Source organism: Acromyrmex echinatior, chromosome 3 (genome assembly GCF_024713525.1).
Source record: "Acromyrmex echinatior isolate Ae372 chromosome 3, ASM2471352v2, whole genome shotgun sequence".
Classification (NCBI taxonomy): Eukaryota; Metazoa; Arthropoda; class Insecta; order Hymenoptera; family Formicidae; genus Acromyrmex; species Acromyrmex echinatior.
Window position 1 is genome coordinate 20,587,433 of NC_141854.1, and position 20,454 is coordinate 20,607,886.

Sequence of the window (20,454 nt, forward strand, 5' to 3'; positions counted from 1 at the left end):
GTTATTTCTTTCTCGGACAGAAACATTCTGTATCCTCTGAAAGTTTATGCATCTCATTCGCTAACTAAAAACAGCTACAAATTTTGATTAGGGTCTAAAAATAAAAATTGAATCTAAAAAAGATTTCTGTAAAATTGTATGTTTAAAAAATTGTTTCTCGCTTTCTCCTTCGATCTCTTTTCTATTTCATTTTAAGTAACAAGAAATTATATTTATATAATACAAAAACTACTGTGTATTATATAAAACATGTTCTGAAAGATGTTATGTAAAAATCAATTTTTCTATTAAAGTATCTCGATAAAAAATTTATAATTTTATTATTCATATAATATATAATTATCTAAAGTTTGTGCGAAAAAAAATCGAGAGGAGATAAATTTAAAAAAATATTATTAAAAGCAGAAAAAAGAAATGCGAATTAACTTAACAAGTATTCACTACAAATATTTCATTTAAGGAGACTTTCTCTATAAATGCATTTATGTAAATGTGGAGAAACTTTCTCAAACTAATCAGTCGAGCGAAATACTACTATTTTAAAATAACATAATGCATCTTTTAGAAGTAAACAATAAGAGCTTTTCTTTAAAAAATTTTTAACTAATTATAATCATACATATGCTTGTGATAAACGCTGAGATAAGAAATACAATAATCAATTTAAAAGCATGAAACTGTCAAAATTGATTCCCTCGACAATTTGCATCCAACACGCAAAAAAAATATTTTGCTGCTTCAGCTAGAATTATTGCTGTTTTTGTATTTGATAGAAAATTATTATTATGTATCATATACGCATAGAATTTATATATTTATTTATAAATCTAAATTCTATCTCTATCATCTATATGATTAGATGCAATGTATATCCAATATCGTAGTACTTGCTAGAAATTTGTTTATTTTAGCTATTTTTTCGTACTAAAATAACTTTAATAATTGATTTTTAGCTACTTAAATAATTTTCGCTATAACTGCAAGATCACGTTTTTGAGTGAAGTAAATCACGCGTGCGTGATTAATCATCGTGTTTCCTCTTAAAATAAAAAATTCTCAAGAGCTATTTAAATAATTGAAGGTCTACGTATTGTTCGAGTTTATTTCTGCTAGAAAACGATGACAAAACTTTTCTCATGTGCTTGTAAATACGTCGCTGACGGGATTACTCACGGATGTCGTGCTGCAGCAGGGTGACTTATACTTTTCCGCGGAACTATTACATAAAAGTATCATCGGGGCGGCGACAATTCCGCACGGAATGGAAAGGAGAGGTGCGTTCCATCACGTCGGATACCTTGTACTACAAAAACGGAAACGCGTAGAGATGAAAGAAGAGAACAGGAAAAAAAAGAGAAAAAGGGATGACAGATTTATGTTTGATATTCGCTAGCAAGAATCTCTTTTCGAAGATAGATGGAAGGACTCGTATATTATGGCAGACACACGATAGCAACGATGCGAAATGACATCAGAGAAACAAAGCGACGAAAAAAGCAAAAGAGACGTAATCATTTCACAACCTCGACCTCGATATTATTGCAATTTTTCTTTTTTTTTTCTTTTATGAAAACATCACGTATTTTGGAGAGAAAATCGTTGTGATTTTTTAAAATAACAGCGTAATAAAGAAAATATACAAAATTAAAAAAAAACACATGGTTGTCGCTACAATTCGAAAGTCAGTAATATTTATTATTAGTATTATTATTCGTTTGCTTGCATTTTATAAACGTTTTAAGAGTCTAAAAATTTTGTTCATAGACAGGATACTTTGACAGATCCACGTTTAAATATAGCGGAAAAAATATAAAAATGAAAATAAATATGAATATAAAAGTAAGAAAGTATAAAAGTATTGTATTTAAAAAATGTCTAGGTTAAACAAGAATATAATTAAAGCATTATGAAATCATTTGAAAAAGCAGAATAGGTGTTTATCCTTTTACTTCTAAAACGATTCACTCCACATCTAAATATGCATAAAACTATGTCTCACTTTGTGCGAATAGAAATTAAACATGCTTATGTGCGTTACATAATGTTACAAGAAATATTGACGTTTAGTTGCAAAGATTTCTAGATATTTCTTTTTTACTTTTTAATTCTGTTAATTTTATTGTGATCTCTTTACTAAACATAGCATTAATTAATAACAAAACAGTATAGATTTGCATTTTATGTAAAAAAATTAAGACAAAAATAGACATCGATCCAGCTTGTTAAAACAATCTCTAGCATCTCTTCTCATTATATTTTTCAATCGAAATTACGAGATGCTTAGCAAGCGCGAACTTCCTCCGTGTCTCGTTCTTGGAAGCAAGGTATGACGTGAACGTCCAGTCACGCCGAATGTCTCTGCCTTTCAGTGATCGAGCCTTTTAAAGTCGAACCAGTATCCGATGGAGACAACAGCGATCTCGTTGCGCAAAAGCCGCGCGCTAAGTCTCGACTTTCACTGGCTGCGCCTCGCGCGGATACGCAGAGTATGCGTGCGTATGCCCTTGCACGCTGTCGCACACGCGTGTGTATGCACGAGCGCGCGCGCGCGCGCGCGATTGCGTCCGTCGTGCATCGTTGGACGCACGAAAAGTAGGAGGATAAACGTAACCGACAGATTAAAGGACCGAGAAGCGAACCAAGAATTATACCGTAGCTTCACTGTATGCGAGTGTGCGCTGTAGATCCTTTTTGATTGGTCGCTCTTGACGATACGGGCTTACGGAATTCGGTTTTTCCTTTTAAGCAGGTGTCCAGTTAAAATATCGGATTAATTAACGCGAAACGAGAAATTATTGCTCCGATCGCGAGAAGCTGGATCTTTCTGATCTCTGATGAAGGGATTAAATGCTGAATTTCAAATGACAAATGGATAATCAATATTCAATATTTAATCTTTTATTTATTCGAAGTACGCAGAAAGCTAAAATACAGCGATCTTAAATTAAGAACGATTTTGCTGCGTTATAATCATGTTATTAAACGATGAAATATATCTCAGAGAATAAATTATTTTCTATTATTAAATTAATACGCAAGAGAAAAATATTCGTAACCTTGATTTGAGATAGAAATATAAAGGAAAATTGTTCTAACAAAATAGTAGATGATAAATGTAATAAAATATAATTGAGAAGAATCCGCTGTATCCATGCGGAAAAACAAAAGGACGGAATAACAAACAGGTTAAGAAGAACAAAAAAGAAAAACGGAAATAACACGGATTATTCTGAGTGAGTAAATTGCAGTTTCCTTTTTCCAGAATCGCGAAACAGCCTACAACTTCTTCCACTCGCAGCAAAAAAGGAATGACACGCGAAGATGCACTCTGTGATGCATAACAATGCACAATTTCTTGCATGCAGTTTTGAATAAATATAATGTAATATCGAAATATTCCTATAAATATGCTAGAAAAAAAATGCAGTAATTGCCATGTTAAAAAGGAAAAATAAGAAAAATGACGTTACAAAAGAAAATGATGGTAATATATATTATATTTTTTTTATCAACATTATCATATTTTTAATAGTTATTTTTAATTATAATCAATAGTATAAATTAAAAAATAAATTTTATGTATACAAGTTCATTTCAATTATATTATATTATATTAGTATATTTATCACAATTTGTTACGTAAAGTATATCAAATATGTAAAAATTAATTAAAACAAATGCACAGTACAAATGAAACTTTTTTTACTATCAAATAAAAAATTTATATTAGAAATCGTTAACCGTAATCGTCTTGCAGCCAGCTTTCTCAAAAGCTTACTTAATACGGTTAGGAAGTTATCATCCTTTATAATAAACCTCCCCCCCCCCCCTCGTGATTTTTATATATCGTTACCAATAATCAATGACGATTAATAAAACAGACAACATATGACCATTTGAAACATTTTCCTCCTAAAGGAGCAAAAACATTGAAATCAGGATATTGCCCATTATCGGTCTTTGCAGCAATAATAAGCACATTTGTAACGCCTTGTAGAATAAATATAAAAAGCTTGTTACATTTGCGATTCTTTGAATGCGAGAGGACGGATAAAATCAGAGCATGAATTATGTATCGTTTTTCAGAATAATAAGTATGTCGACAATAAAACAAATACAATAAAGCAAGTTATCACTTGAAAGTTGTTTCTTGAAAGCAGTAAAAATCAACTTGAAAGGGCTGAAACACTATTCTATTATCGATCCTTCCAGCGGTCGTGCATCAACGACCGCTGCATAACGATCGCGCCGATCTTGTCTCGCGCCTTGTCGTGTGCGTCAGAGAAACGGATATACAAACGGAATCAGATAGGAGAGAAGAAAACCGAAATATCAGAGGGACAGCTGTGGACTATGCTGTCTCGTTGCAGCTGGGGATTATAGCAATCACACTTTTGCTATTGCGAAAGTGTGTTCTAGCTCGAAGTGAATGGTTGCAAAGCTGCTGCGTCAGGGACGTAGTATGATGTATGTATAGAAAGAAAATAGATCGCATTTTCACGATCACCAATTACGAACAAGTTGCCAACTGAACAAGTTGCCTCTAGAAATTGAATAGATTTCGAGCAAAAAGTCCTGGTGTATCTAATCATTTTCGATTGACTGACATATTTAAAACGAAAGTAAAGCACAAAAACTCAATCATTCTCTTGCACACATATGTTGTGTGAAGTGTGTCAAATATGTAAAATTAATTAAAACAAATTGTAGTGTAGATATAATTTTCTTACTGATATCAAATATATATTTGTATAAAATTGTTATGCACTTGTAACAGCTTTCTCGAAAGTGATTGAAGATTTAATTATTAAGAAGTTATCGTCCTACAGCTAACAATTTTTTTATAAATCATTACAGAATTTACTATAAAATATATGTGGCAAAATGATAATAAATCTTATGAAATTTTTGTAATAATAAATTTGCTCTCATCTATTTTATATAATAGAATGTAAATAAAACGAAATCTATCATCAATAATTTTTTATCATGATGTCGATTATTATCTTTCATTTCAATTACGTCCTATTAAAATGTGATAAAATAAATTTATTATTACAAAAATCATGAAATTTATTATCATTTTGCATCATTTTGCATCATTTTATATCATATATTCTATAGTAAATAATAGTTTACGGGAATAAAATTATGTCCATCCCTTCCCCATATTGAAGCATAAATTTTGAAATGAGAGATATGTAAAATTATCTTGGTCGCAGAAAGATAGTTTTCCATATTTATGGGTTTGCAAATAGATCGCTGTACAGCAAAAAGAAGAGAAATAACGCACGATAGGCATATATAATAACATATATTAATGCATTTCAAGTATACGATTAACGTAAGTCTAACGCAGAACTTGCAGTTTCCGTCGGATTGCGTACGACAAGCAAAGGGAATGTGAGCTGGGAATTATGAAACATAAGCTATTGATAAGATTCGCATAATAGTCGCCAAAGGGAAAAATATTTATTACCGCGAGCGCACCGTGCACGGTGGCCATTTTCTGTGCAATTTTTTAAATTCATATTAATGATATGCTATTAAAATCTTTTACGGTGCTTATACGCAGAAAGTCACTATTACATGCGAATCGCAACGGTCGCACGCGCCTCCGCGCACTTAATAATTTCATCGCAAATACTTTACTCACGAACATCTATATTACGTCATGGGAATCTGCCTATCGAGCTTACGGATCTCACAGTGGCGAAGTTGTATCCTTGTTGAATCAATTATCCACGATTGCGTCTGCCGCGATTTCTAGTCTACATTTATCGACATTAAAATCAATCTGCTATCACATCTATTAATGACTCGTATACGTACTTGCTTTGAAATAAAATTAATTTCAATAGGAGTACGTGTGCGAGAATTAAAATTAATTTTATTTTATCATTGACTTGAATAAAAGTGTTATACCTAATATGTATAGAAAAGTTAAAACATTGATAATTTTTAAGATAATTGAATACGCGATTTATATTCTTATATTCTTATAAAATAAATTTCAAATCGAAAGAATCGTTTCAGTCTTTCATGTTGAGTATTAATTTCGTAATTAAAAAATTGTTAAGTATATAGAGTAATTTTCTACCAACTATCGCCTCTCGAATCTTAGAAATTGAATAAAATTGTGCAACGTAAATTAGCAGCAGTTTAACTTGGTTTCTCTTGTTTACCTGTATCGTCGATAAATAGATAGTTAAAAGAAGAGACAAAAAATCAGCAACACAGAAATGTTTAGTTATGCAATATTCCGTATATAAAAGTATATGTATGTAAATATTGCGATTAAATGTAATAATAAATTGTAAAATTTCTCAATACATTGCGCATCGATGTTATTTACGTTACCAATTAAGGAAAAAACAATCATTTACAAATTTAATATTGTAAACAATAACAACGTTCTGTATCTCTCGATACTTTATTAAAACTAATCCGAATACAAAGAAAGTTTATGTTTTGCATTACAGAAAATGGGATATTTTATGAACTGCAAAGGCGAGGGACAGTGTATTTTAATTCATGTTTAATTATTACGGGTCAAGTTTTATTCCTCTACGCACAAATTTAGAATCAGAATCACTGAATTATTTGGCCGATTTTCCAGTACAATTTCCCCAGCGAGAAACGGAGGAACGCGCATATCACATACAACATCCGCACCTATGCGAGGCGCGTAAGCGGCAGTGAATAAAGCGACCGTGCCCCGTACCAATGACGTCATCCTCGCCGGATCCAAGATGGCGATCGCGTTCGCCAGGCGAAATCGACAGCGGGCAGCGGCGGCGGCAGCAGGACCGGTTTTCGAGGAGGCGGTACCACCGCCGCCGCCGCCGCATCGACGTGTATACCGTATTGGCCGCACCGTGCAATTTCGTCGTTTTAAGGGCCGAAAAGCTGAAGCTACGAAACGCAGGCTATCTGTACAATCTGCTAAATTGCATTTATATTATAACAATCATATAGAACTTGTTAATTTATATTAATTCAGAGTCCCTCGTATTTCCTTCATATTTGGACCATCATGTATCAATTTGAAGCATATTTGTGATAATTGATATTGAAAGGCACTTTAACGTTTACGTTGTAAGTCGAATAACATAAGAAGAGACTTTTTCAGCGTATTTTTTTAAACATGTTAAAAATATTACAAAACGATTCCTTTATAGATATGCATTTTACTCTGCTCTGTCTTCGATTTAAACATTCAAGTTTAAATATTTAATTTTATCAAAGAAAAATTAATTTGAAAGATTAAAACGAATAAGAAGATTTATTTATCAAATAATCAGATTTAATCTTACAGTTTTTAAAATTAATATTTATAATGCTCAATTCAACAAAAACTTGTAAATTCTGCATTATTTATAATTCATGAACTATTAATAAATGAAATTGATTTGGCTCAGAATAAATTTAATATAAAATGATTTAAAAATCCATACATAAAAAGAAACGTGGACTATTTATTCCAAAGTACAAAATCTAATTCGTGAGATCGTCGTACGCGACGTACGCGATTGTAAAATGAAGAAAATAGCGACGTGGCTGTTGTATTGAAATCCCGCTATCGAAGAAGAGGCAAAAACGCTATCGCACTTGGTGCCCTATCGACGGCAACAAAAACGATCTCCACGTGTCGACCTATGCGCTTACGGACACGATTTTACAGTGTCATTACCGTAAATTTCGCGCTCCGCGTGAATCGCACGGTGAATCGACCGCTACAGATAAATAATGGAGAAACTAGAAATTCGAATAAAACGAGAACGCGTGTTAAACCGTTGCATCCCTCGCGATGATCATCGCGTGAGCGTATCGCTGTCGATTAGCGCCTCTCTTTGGCGCCGTAGTAAAATTTTCTCGAGCGACTAATTCGAAAATCGATACGGCGCCGCGGGTGAGATGCGTGGCGTTCCCTGGGATGCGTGCCCGTGCGTATCCTGTTCCGTGTAGAAGCTGAGACACGCGCCCGTTGGATACGCGTACCTCTCATGTCGTAGCGGATATCAGTGGCGTAGCACCAGTGTTTTCCACGCTTTTTTCCTCAAGTGTTTCGATGTAATGAGAATTTCTTATTGAAAATGAACCAGAAAATTCTGATCGCATCAATCAGAATTCTGATTAGCTCGACTAGAATTATGATAGGCTTAATAGAAAATTTTCATTTGTCCATTTTCAAATAGAATTCTAATTAATGCAACCAGACTCTTTTTCCAGTGTACATTTGTCTCAGATGTTTTCATGAAAATCTGTGCGATTTTGTCGAAACAGAAAATAACAAATTAATATAATTTGAATCATTATCTATAACATTTTAAAAAATATGAGGATTTAATATCATGGTTATTAAAAGTATAATTATCACCGGTGTTGATGTTGATATTAACATTAATTTAATTCTCGATTATAGCAACAATCCGTTATTGGATAAAAAAAATTTTTTGTACGATTGATACTATGAGGTTCTAAATTATAAGTAAAAACACTTTGCCTCTATACAGAAAAAACATGTTATATCAATAGCATTATTCTAATTGAAAATAATTTCATTAATTCATTAACTCTATTAATGAAACAAATACATCATACTTTTAGTTTAATAAAACTTTATTTCATTTTAATATTGTTATTACAATATATGTAAATATATAAATCAACAAGATTATTTTTAATTAAAATAATGCAGAGATAATGCAAAAGATACATTTTTTTTCAGTGTATCGATCGTCATAAGATGGAGATTCACTTGCATTCTGTGAACTTCAAACGGAACGCTTTAAAACTTATAGTTTTCATATTTGAAGTTAATGGTGCCAAATCATGGTATTAAATTCACATCCATGATATTAAGTTCATTTCATATTGATGTTTATATCTACACCAACACGATGGGAATTATATAAACACCGCATGATATTAAATTCACACACTCATATTTTTTTAATATAATTTAATTTTATACCTCTTCAATTTATTTTTTATTTCCTCGAATCACGCGGGAAGGTTTCAGACAATATAGCAGTAAGTAGCAGTTTCGACAAATTTTAATTGGGAAAATATATCACCGTTATGAAGTGAGACAAAGAGGGATGTCAATCTGTATAAACTATCGATAGTAGGAAAACTTTTATCTTCTTTCGAATACCGTATTCCAACTCGATGATCGTTGAATCTTTTCACTTGGTATCGCTTATATCATACTTTCGAGCGTCTATCGAATCCGTTTGCTTTTCTATGGATCCTACTTGGATCATCGCAATCTTTTGAATAATATATATGCTTGATTCATCCATCACCGATGAATATATGAAGCACAAGGACGTGTGTAGATTGCACATTTGAAAGTGTAAATGTTGATTATCGATTCATTGATCGATTACTATACTGGAATTACTATACAGAGCATCGCCAATCAAACGGAATACAGCAGAATTCTTTAAAAACAGGTTATCATCGATCGAACAATCCATGATCTACATCTGTACACACAGAAAAATACTCACTGTACGTAAGTAATAATTAATTGTATTAAATATTTCAAAAAATAATACATCCGCAAGTTTATCATAATTTCATCAGCATTTAAATTTATTTAAAATATATTGTATATTCCTAGTAAGTTTTATACTTCAATCAAGATTATTAAATTAAAACAAATTCAATTTGCTTATTATCGTATACAAAGTCGCTCCTTCAATCAATTTTATAATATTCTTTAAAAGAAAATAAATTGTTGTTTTAAGTGCATAATAATGAGTCTTTCTAAAATTTGTAATAAACATATTTTAAGATTATTATCAAGAAAACATTCTTTGTTAAAGATAATTATTACTTAAAAGGAAGACATTAAATTTAGTAATCACTTTTCTTAGAAATAGAATGATATTTTTCTGCGTATAAACAACTTAGAGTAAAGTGCTGATAAAACAAAGTTAGAACAAAGCGTCTGACAATAGAAGCGTAAATATCGAGGGTGTGTTGCGATCAAATTATGAGTCTCGAATATCGGTCGGAAAGGCGACAGAAACGAATACGTCTCGAAGTAAGAAGAATAAGTGAAAATTTACTGCGCAAAGTTAAGAGATATCAAATCAAGTGTGATTTATAAATATCGAGTAAATAAAATAAACGGTATGTTTGTTGCAAATAGTGCATAGACTATTTGAACAACGCTCTTATCTAAGACTCCTAGTCTGTATCTATTTGCGATACCGCGTTACTGGCTTATCGGTCACGTATTTTAATACCACTCACGTGGCGCCTGTCAGGTGACTCATCTACCCGAAATATATCGCTTTTATTTCCGCATGTTTGCCTCCGCGTAGGTAAAACAGATTTGTATTTTGTTTTCTAGAATTTATCCCGAACTACCGAAGTTGAGCTTAAACTGTCGAGTTGACAAATACACGATATTTTAAAATTTATGTTGCGGATGAGAGTGCCATGCAGGGGATTCACTTTGTCAACCATTTTGACGGAGGTTGAATTAAACTAGGAGTGTATTAAACTAACACAAATTACTCGATGTTGAACTGGACAGAAATACGAATGAATTCTATATCTTTCAAAGCCTGTGACACTCTGTTTTTCTAAATCGAAACCTTGAGATGGAAGGAATGAACATCTCGCATCCGAGTCCGTTACGAAAGGTCGATACACTTGTTGCGAATATACGATACCCCCTGTAAGGATAAAGGAGAAAGGAATGCAAGGCACCTATTATATATCTTTGAAATCGAGATGTCTAATTTTTTTTAGAAACATTTTTTGTTTTTTCCACTTTTAAATATCGTACGCATTCTAATAAAATAAGTGTTACTTAAGAATTATTTTTAAAATATCGTCCAACAAGGAACACACATAAAAGTTGACAAAAAAATCAAAATGACTTAATTTTTACTCTCAATCCATGAACAGTCTCAACAAATTTTATGATGATAAAAGATCATCGTTTTGACTTTCACGATGTCAAAATAAAGTCATTTTGACCTTTTTTGTGACTTGGTGGGTTCCTTGGAACACGACAAAAATGAAAGTCTTACTTTGGCGTCTCCTCCGTTGCATTCCGTGTTAATTGGCGTGTCCTTTAACTACTTTACGACAAGTAAGTATTCTTGGTATGGATTTACCGAAATCGGCGGAAGGGGGAGATTTTTCAGTCGGACTTGCCGCTCGCTTTCGTACTCCGGCAACGTCCGCAGGCGCGAAGGTCAACGAGTTTTCTACGCGAGCGGGGAACGCCTATATAGCGCGCGCTCGCGAGCGCTCGCGAGTGCTCGCGAGTGCAACTTACGCTCACAAAATTGCTACCGGGGGCAGCCCTGGCTCTTCCCCATCCGGAATTAATGAGCGCGTCTTTCGCGCTGACAGTCGACGACCTCCGTCGAATTCTCCACGGTGAGTCGCGAGCCACGCACCGTGTCGGAAACTCTCGCTCGACCTCGATTCGTCCGACTCTGTCAGCGTTGAGATCACCGCTCGGCGTGACAGACTAACGCTAAAAGCGAACGCGGGATAAGCACCTTCCTGTGGGGGGAAAAAAAAAATTCAACCGCGAACTGGTCATGCAGGAGCGTTCGTCAAGATTCTAAATCGAATAGCGGAAACGAAATCGAATAGAATTTATTTCCATCATCCATGAAATTTCCTTGCTTTCCATCTCCACGGTACCATAAATCGCACGAAGAGTCGACCGGTCACTGCTGGAGGAAACTCGCGAGGTCGGAGGATCAAAGTAAACGTATCTCAAACCATAATATTTTTCAACAGGAAAAATACGTTTTCGACGACGACGGATCTTCTCCGAGTCGCGATTCGTCCAGCGGGTGTCCGGTGACGAACGTATTGTATTCCCGAGGAAGGAAAAATAACACGCGGGTTCTCCTACCTCGTAGGCGTATTCGCCGTGCTGCGTGCGTGCGTGCGTGCGTGCGTGCGTACGATGCGTACGCGGGGCCTTTGGACCCACTTCCGAGAGGGGGGCTCTCGGGGGAACTGCGGGATGCGTGCGGACGATATACGCTCCTGCCGGGATCTCCGCGCGCAGGCAGGTAAATATCGTCTAAGCGCGATCGCGCGGCCACGACTGAGTCCGTTCTCCTGAGAGAGCGTTTCACCTGCGACGACGGAGCCCCCCTCGACGACCTCGGTACGACGCGCGAACTAAACTCGCCGCACCGCCGCCTTTTCCTCTCCCACTCGCGATCGCGTCGCGTCGCCTTGCGTCGCCTTGCGTCGCTTTGCATCGCACGCGGTACCAAGCGCGTCCTTTTACCTGCGATACCATGTTCTATTCGACTACCCGCCCACCTACTTGAGCGCATTGGTACCCCTCGAGATCGCCGACCGGCAGCATCCGGGTGATTCGACCCCCCCCCCCTCTTCCCTCTCCCCTTCCCCTTGATAAATCGTGGGAGGCGGAATGTCTTTTTTTTCTACGGTCAGAAAGACCGGAATGGGTTGCGGACAGGTGTGATGATAGGGCACGGGTAACCGAGAAGGCGAACCTTTCTTCTTTCTAATCCTTACGATTGATCTTTGTAATTTCTCTTTTCTCTTTTTTAAACAGCCACTTCCTTCCTCGGATGAATGGTAGAGCAAACGATGACGATTAATTTTCGTGTTGCTATCTGTTGATATACAACTTGTGAATTGATGCATTGTGATTGAATCAGATAGCATTCGGATATTTTGATATCTTTTATGACATTTGTAAGACACGATGTTTTTTTTTCTCCACTTATGAAGGAGCGAAGAGTATTTATTTATTTAATGCTATCCTTCACATATAATAGAATGGATTGATTTTTTTTTTTCATTTGTACATGGACTGTGATCCTTGAAGTGACCTGTGCCTTCACTCAGAAAAAAACATAATAAAAAATGATAAAAGCAAAAAATGATAAAGGTGACAAATATACAAGTTTTATATGTAGAATTAATGTATACACATAATAAAATTGAATAAAAAATTAATGTACATTAATTATATTAATACTTAAAGAAACTGTTTTATAATTGCAATAATTATGTATTAATTCTACAAATAAAATTTGCTTACATGGGAAGAACAGTTTTGCTAAAGTATCTGAAAATTTAAGTAGATACAGATTTAAAATAATTTTGTTGAAATATCAAAATAATTATGTAAGAAGCTAAAGCTGATTGTTATCAAAATTTTTTTGCAGCATTGCTCATTGTGCTTGCGTTTCATATATAATTATTTTTAAACAAAATATTTTTTAAGACCGTAACATAATACACAACAACTAGGAAATAAAAGCATTAAATGCTGGATAATTAGTACTTAAATAATTCGATTTAAAGGAATAAATCTTCTAAAAACGGAAAACAGATCCCAATCGAATTGGTTGAAAAATTTTATTATAATATAGGTCATGATGATCCTAATAAAAAATCCTTGTGGGCACGAGATCCAAAAATGGATATTTTTCGAGATATTGGAAATAAAATGTTGGAATTTAGTCACATTTCCAACATTTGACATCCAATATCTCGAAAACTGTCCATTTTTAAACTCCCTACTTATAAGGACTTTTGATCAGAACATCATCTACATTATAGTAAAATTTCCACCAATTCGACTGAGATCCATTTTCCATAAGATTTGTGCGGGGTCCAGATTTATATACATATCCAATTCTGTAAATTACGCGTCGAATTTAATTTTTAGTCTTAAAACGCAATTCTAAGAACTAGAATACTATTATCAATGTACAAATTATTATACATTGACAAGTAATTCAATAATAATGATGCTCATAGACATTCATAATCTAATGCTAATAAGTATCTTAAAACCTGTAAATAATTTTACAGACGAAAAATATTACTTCATAATTATTTTTGACGTTTCAACAAAATTATTTTCAGATCTGTATACAGCTAAATTTTTAATTATTTCAGTGAAATCAATTTTTCTGCATTGTTGTGACCTCTATAATTGTCACTACTATGTCTTTTTCTCTGAATATAACATCCCGTTCCAAGTTTCGATTTCGAATGGATTTAATAAGACAAACGTGATAGAATACTTTACGTTTCACGAATACTTTTGACAACTGACGGTATCCCGGACTGACATCCGTTACTCCAGTGAGAGATGAATTCGCGATGTCCCCGGGCAAGTTCGTCTCCCAACTTCCAGCAAGTTCAAAACCGCTATTCGTTTTCGCCGAACGATGATTATTCCGCCGCGAAAACTCTAAGCGTGCAATTCTCTTCGTGCGATTCTGTTCGCGGCGACTCCACTCGAGGCGATCTAAAACCGCGCGCCGTCGTCGTTTCTGAAGGACGCGGAACACTCTTTTCACTTCTTCAACTCACGCAAACGTCCTGGCGCCCGGGAATTCGTACCTCTCGACGAAGCACTCTCGAACTGAAAGAACATTTAGTTCGCGCGAGATCTTTTCCGCTTGTCCTCACAGAGCTGTACCTCGCGTGTTTCGTGATATTGACGTTAAAGAGCCATTTATAAAGATGTAAAAATGCACCTTGCATTCTCACTTCAGTGCCACGTCAGTTCCATCAGTTTGCATCAATTGCAACAATTTTATAGTTGATTTAACATTATTTATATTACTAATTTTCCCAAATATTATTAGTGAGGATATAAAAATAAGAATTAAACATAAACAGAACCTGAGATATTGTAAATTATATTTACTTGATATTATTTTTTTGCTGATTGCCCCGAATTGAAGAAATAAATATCATTATACTAAAAAATATGGCAAAGTTTAAAAGACTGCGGGTTCGACGATTCACAAGCGTTTCCCGATTATGTTCTATCTCTTATTTTAAATGTCGCGCAATTTGACTATAAAAGACTCTTCATTTGACGCCTTTCTCTTTGATCATTTTCATTTTCCCAATCGTTTGCCGAAAAAGGTACGACGGAATCACGGATCGGTCGGCCATCCGGGAGAGGTGAAAGACAGATGGCGGCCGGCGATCTCGCGATCTCGGTGATAAGAGATCGCGATGATCCTCGGTCGAGAGAAGAAAGAAGAGCAGAGAAGAGAGAAAGAGAGACAGAGAGAAAGACAAAGAGAGAGAGAGAGAAACGCGGGGGCGTGGGCGCCCAAGGCCTTCTGCTCGCCATTTACGGTCCAGTATAGCCGGACACAGAAGATTCGCGGGGTAAGGGAGAGAACGACGAGAACCCCGCGACGGGACGAGGACAACGGGTGGCACGGGTGCGAGGAAGGAGAACGAGAAAGATCAAAGGAGGCAAGAGAGAGAAATGGATACCATCGTCGGACCATTTTGGTCGCGCTGCAAACTGGAAAGACCACTCGAAACTCAGCGAAAAGGCGTCCGCTATTGGCGGAGGATGAGTTTCGATCGCTTTGCTTGGCTCGCGACGAGCGCAGAACTTATCGTTGATCGCGCGTTTTGTTCGACAGGTTTGACTCCAACCTTCTGGTGGATGTGATTCTCGCAATGACTTTCGCGAGTTGACACGAAGACGCGAAGACGCGATTTTCTTTCGCGTTTACTTTCACGTCGCTAATCTTAAAGTTCAGTTACGGAACACTTGTTAGAAAAGAGAAATAGATGGAGGCAATATTACCGCATTGGTAATCCTGTGTGATTATCAGGATTCGAGTTTAATAGTCAGTGGAATAGAACGATTAATTTACGCTATATATTTAGACTTGCGCACATTAATTATAATTCACGGAATAGTATTGCACCACAATGTAACAAAGCGAATGCTATTTATTCGCAACAACGGTAGTTAGAATGTTTGTAAGAGCGTGCCTTGTGTACATATTAGTTAATAAATCGCTTTCACTTTCTAATTTGAAAATCGAAATTGTATGTAGAAAGAATGGTTTTAATAAAGCATCTAAAAATTTAGCTAGATACAGATCTGAAAATAATTTTTGTTGAATCAAACAATTATTTAGGAAATGCAAGCATGATGAGCAATACTGAAAATACATTTTGACTTTCTCTTTAAATTCTTTAGAGTGAAATCTCTTTTAAAAAATGAAAATTCTATCATTTATTAAAAGAACGGTAGAATTTTCGCTCTTTTGGAGAGAGATTCACTCCAAAGAATTTCATATTCTAGTAACCAACTTGAGAGTCTTACATAATTATTATTATGATTCAAAAATTACTTTTAAATTGATATTTAGCTCAATTTTTAGATATTTTTAAAACTATTCTTTTTAGATATGCATTCTTTCTAACTTACAACTGAGAGGTTAACTTGCAACTGTATAAAGAGATTTTCCATTTATATATATATACGCCGTGTCTTAATCAATTCTCTCTTGAATGTTAATAAGATATTAATTTTCTGGATCGTCTTTGATAAAGAGTGCGTAACTTTTCCTCGAATTAGTTAATCTATGTGTCGCATCGCGTATACTAAAACGCGACACGGGGATTAATATACAGTCTAGGCCGTTGGCAATTCTGCGTAACGAAGAGAGTAAATTCTATCCAACGCATGCTGTGGACCGACGTATCATCTAGGATATACGATCATCCTTGCATAATGATTATGCGACGTGACTCGCCTGCAGTTCCCTTTAAAAAGGCGCTCTCGCGAGAATGGGCGTCAAACATTACGACACTATACGTGGATGAGGTGTCAAGTATATCGCGAGCGAGAATAACGCGCGATCGCTAAATCGTTATTTTTTTCCCTTCCGTCGTAATTTGTCGGCCGCTTTCAAATCCCACGAGAAATCCCGTAAAGTGACTTTCACGATCCACCACTATATGAGCGATCCGCGACACTTGGCGCGATGTTCCGCGTGTTTCCCGCGTGCATTCGTCACGCCGATGCACGCAGGCTCGTTCGTCGAATTTCTGTTTGTGCACCACTGCCTCTTTTTTCTCTCCACAATGTCGATTTACTTTTACAGCATCACTCTGACGTAAGTTACGTTGTAGCTGCGTTACACTGTCACTTAAAAACCCGAATCGCGCAATGACCCTTCACTTTCACATACGACGTATCCTTGGACCAATTAAAAGAAACTCGAAATTTATCTGAGAGAATAATATAGTATCTCGATATTTAACACAGTTTACATATTGCGAATATTTCTTCTTGTTATTAATGATATAATTACACTGAGAAAAATATTTGGTTATATCAACGAGAAATAGAAATAAAAATGCATTCCGGGACTACTAATGAGAAACTTTGTACTTATTGCGACTGAATTTATCTCAACTAGAATGTTTGATAGATTTAACTATGAAATAATCTGATTTGTACCTTTCTGAGTGTCAATTGTATCAGGAAATGAAGTGAAAGTTATAAAAGTGAATAAATTCACTAGAATATTTATAATTTCATTGGTCAATATATCGCGAATATTTGCTCACTTTTATAATTTTTATCTCGTTTTAAGATACTCAATTGATACTCTGACTGAATCTACCAGATTTTTAATTTATGCAACTAAATTTTTTTTCCATGTATGTAGATATATTATTAATATAATTCTCGTAGAAATAAAATCAATAAAAATTTAAAAAAAAATATAATCCCAAGTTCTTTATTTTAAAATTTACTAAATTTTTTCAATTTCTATTACAGTGTGTCAAAAAAAAAATATCTGTAAGTAAAAGTAGTTTCAAATGTTTTTAACAAAGGCAAAAGCAAAAATACGCAGAGAAAATGTGTTAAGTTACCGAAGCGTTTCAAACTTGAGAGCGATGCCGAAAGGAAACGCAAACGAAGTGGTTCTTCGGGTTCTAATTTTCGACGAAAAGTCCAACATCGTGCCCAGACTTATCGCCTGGTATCGCCCGCGGCTGGGCAGTTTCGCGATGTCTGGGGCGAACTCTCTTTGGAGGAGGGCAACGGACCGGTTGGTCCTCTCTCGCCATCGCATTCCCGAATATGGCAACACGCATCTCGAAGTGTTACGGACACGACGCACGTAATACTCGGACGCACAACGAGCTGGAATATATTCCAAGTTATTCCGAAATTGTTATCCGATGTGCGTCTCGAACGCGGTTACCGTAAGTCTAAACGTCATCTGCGTTTAATGAAAAGAAATTATTTGGCGAACACATCACTTCCCTCCGAGTTTGTTCACTTACCTGGAATAAACTCTTGATTGTACAGCAATCAAGAGTTTAGACGATTTTAGCAAATTTGCATTACTGTATTAATATTATTTTTATTTAGACGTAAAACAAATAAGAAGCTAATCGTTGCTTCAGTGAATTGTGCTCAGAAAATAAATTCCGAATTAATCATAAAAATTTATATCAAATCGTATGTGAATATAAAAAATGACAAAGGTAATTTATTGTTACAAACATTTATAGTATATTAATATACAGTTTAAGCTAAAATGATGCAATTAATAACAACTTCCTTTCTAATGATAAATATTTTATTAAGCATAATAGTACGATTAATGCTTAACAATTAAAAATAATTATGAATGAATTCTAAAAAATATGATATAAGAAATAAAATGTCTGCACATAAGTTGGCCAAATGAAAAGCTTCGTTTCTTCGTTTTCAGAAGAAATCTTCATTTATTGATTATGATGTGAGAATAATCAACGTTTTTAAATTGCTTGTGGATGTAATGTATTATTAAAATATTCACGTATATTGTTTGATATTATTATTGACAAAAATATTATAATCTGTAGAACGTACGTCAAAGGAAATTAAATAACATGACAAACTTACAAAAACGTGATAGCATTTTCGGAATCGTTAATCAATATCACAAAATTAATAACTCTTAAAGTTTCAAGGTAACGCACCTTTATTTTGGACGCTATCTTCATTTAAATAGAACGAAGATAGATACAGCAAAATCGATCGTATCCGATCGGTGGCAGTGTGTCCGTATCAATAGATAAATTCGCGATCGATATTATTACATAGAGTATAATGACTAGACTACATATTTTACGTTCTTGCATTAATGGATTGAGTAGAAGAATCTTTCTTCAAAGACATAAATTCAAACTTTCCATCAAAAGAGATCGTCGCAACGTTGCCCGAAAAAAATACGGCTATACAATAATCTATAAACGAAAGAGATATTAACTCCCTCCTTTCATATCTCCCTTACTTAGTATTCATACTTGCGAAACACGGCACGATAAAAGTTAAATAGTTCGAAACAATTTATACGCAGCGTCTACTTAGCATTCCGGACGCTCTTTATAGTCTAGAACTAATTTACAAAGAAAATATCGGCACACGGGATTTACTTTGCCCCTCATGATATCCCTTCGCGTGAAGATAAACGATAGGACTTGCTGTCATCTAAGAATGCAAATAAAAACCTCATAATTTTATCTTCCACGTGAAGCTCATTGTTTTTCGATTCCTCGGTTACTGATTCAAAATGCATTCTTTATGGATATTCTTACGCGGCAATGAGGAAAAACGATAGGATCAGTTGGAGATCCTTAAGTGAGAAATTGAACACTGTTCTAAATATGGCGGATCAAACATTTACAATAGAATGAAATAGACATTTATACATTTCATCAGCTGCGTTCAGCAAAAAGACAACTTTGCCATTATTATAAGATTCTTTATTACGATTGATTTCTGTCCCTAGTCTCATCTAAATATATAAACGAATCTTGTTAAAGAATCTTACAACAGTTGCTATTTTTTCTACTGAAACGCAACTATTCTATTTTGCATCTCATTGTATCTTAAACCGTCTTAAATATGGCAGATAATCAAAAGGTAATCAAAGGTGTATAAATAATATCCAATCTCTTACAATGAAGATCTCTAAAATAGTTGTCATCTAAAAATATAACTTACGAAATGCTTATAATATTTACGAAAAACTTGTTTCTCGATTCTTGTTGTCTCTCAATTATTGATTCTAAGGGCATTCTTTGTAGCGGACCCAAGATTAGCAAAAACAAGATATCCCGTGCGACGATACATTCGATGTGTGGCACTCTTTCGAGATCCTGTCTTTTGGCGACACAGGAGTAAATATAAAGGCACGAAGATCTCTCTGGCTGGCGTTACTCTCGATGATCAGTCGGTGCGATGTCCGTTCGACGATCCGTTCCACGCCGCCGTTCCTGAAGTGTCTTTTAACGCGTCTCGCTATCTAAGGACGACGCATCTCCAGTCTCCTGCCAAGTGCAGCAACACGCCGGTGTAGTTTTGGTCCTTTCCATCGCTCTTGCACACGCGCTGCCGTGCGTCTTTGTCTTTTCGTTTACGGGCCACCGGTTGAATTCACCCGACTGCGACCGGGGACTGGAACCGGTATGCAATTTCGACGAGTTCAGTTCCCTGTGCTGCAAGACATGCCCAAATGCACCTTTCGCGTTTACGTTTACAAGTAGAGGAGAAAGTGGAAATACGAGATAACACACACACACACACACACACGGGAACATAACAAGAAATGTGATCATCCTTTATCAGAA

General features: G+C 35.3%; 2 protein-coding genes and 1 long non-coding RNA gene across 11 annotated transcripts in view; 1 reads left to right on the forward strand and 2 right to left on the reverse strand.

Moving 5' to 3' along the window:
- pot (zona pellucida domain protein papillote) overlaps positions 1-12,104 on the reverse strand; it is a 33,708-nt gene extending 21,604 nt beyond the window's left edge. Inside the window, exon 1 of one of the 2 annotated variants that reach the window (XR_015544566.1) lies at positions 11,903-12,104. The gene's annotated coding sequence lies outside the window, so the exon portion shown is untranslated. The remainder of the gene's footprint in view (positions 1-11,902) is intronic. The other variant, XM_011056322.2, reaches the window with a different exon arrangement.
- LOC105146207 (uncharacterized) overlaps positions 1-20,454 on the forward strand; it is a 175,257-nt gene that overhangs the window by 71,991 nt on the left and 82,812 nt on the right. For 2 of the 8 annotated variants that reach the window (XR_015544575.1, XR_015544570.1), the window contains exon 3: positions 3,263-11,170. The exons of 5 other annotated variants lie outside the window; for them this stretch is intronic. This is a non-coding gene — a long non-coding RNA (uncharacterized LOC105146207). Of the gene's footprint in view, positions 1-3,262; positions 11,171-19,911; positions 20,002-20,454 lie in introns of those variants that run through there. One more of the 8 variants, XR_015544577.1, reaches the window with a different exon arrangement.
- Positions 1,546-20,454, reverse strand: part of shakB (Innexin family member shaking B) — a 45,627-nt gene continuing 26,718 nt past the window's right edge. The window contains exon 7 of the mRNA XM_011056327.2: positions 1,546-20,322. The gene's annotated coding sequence lies outside the window, so the exon portion shown is untranslated. The remainder of the gene's footprint in view (positions 20,323-20,454) is intronic.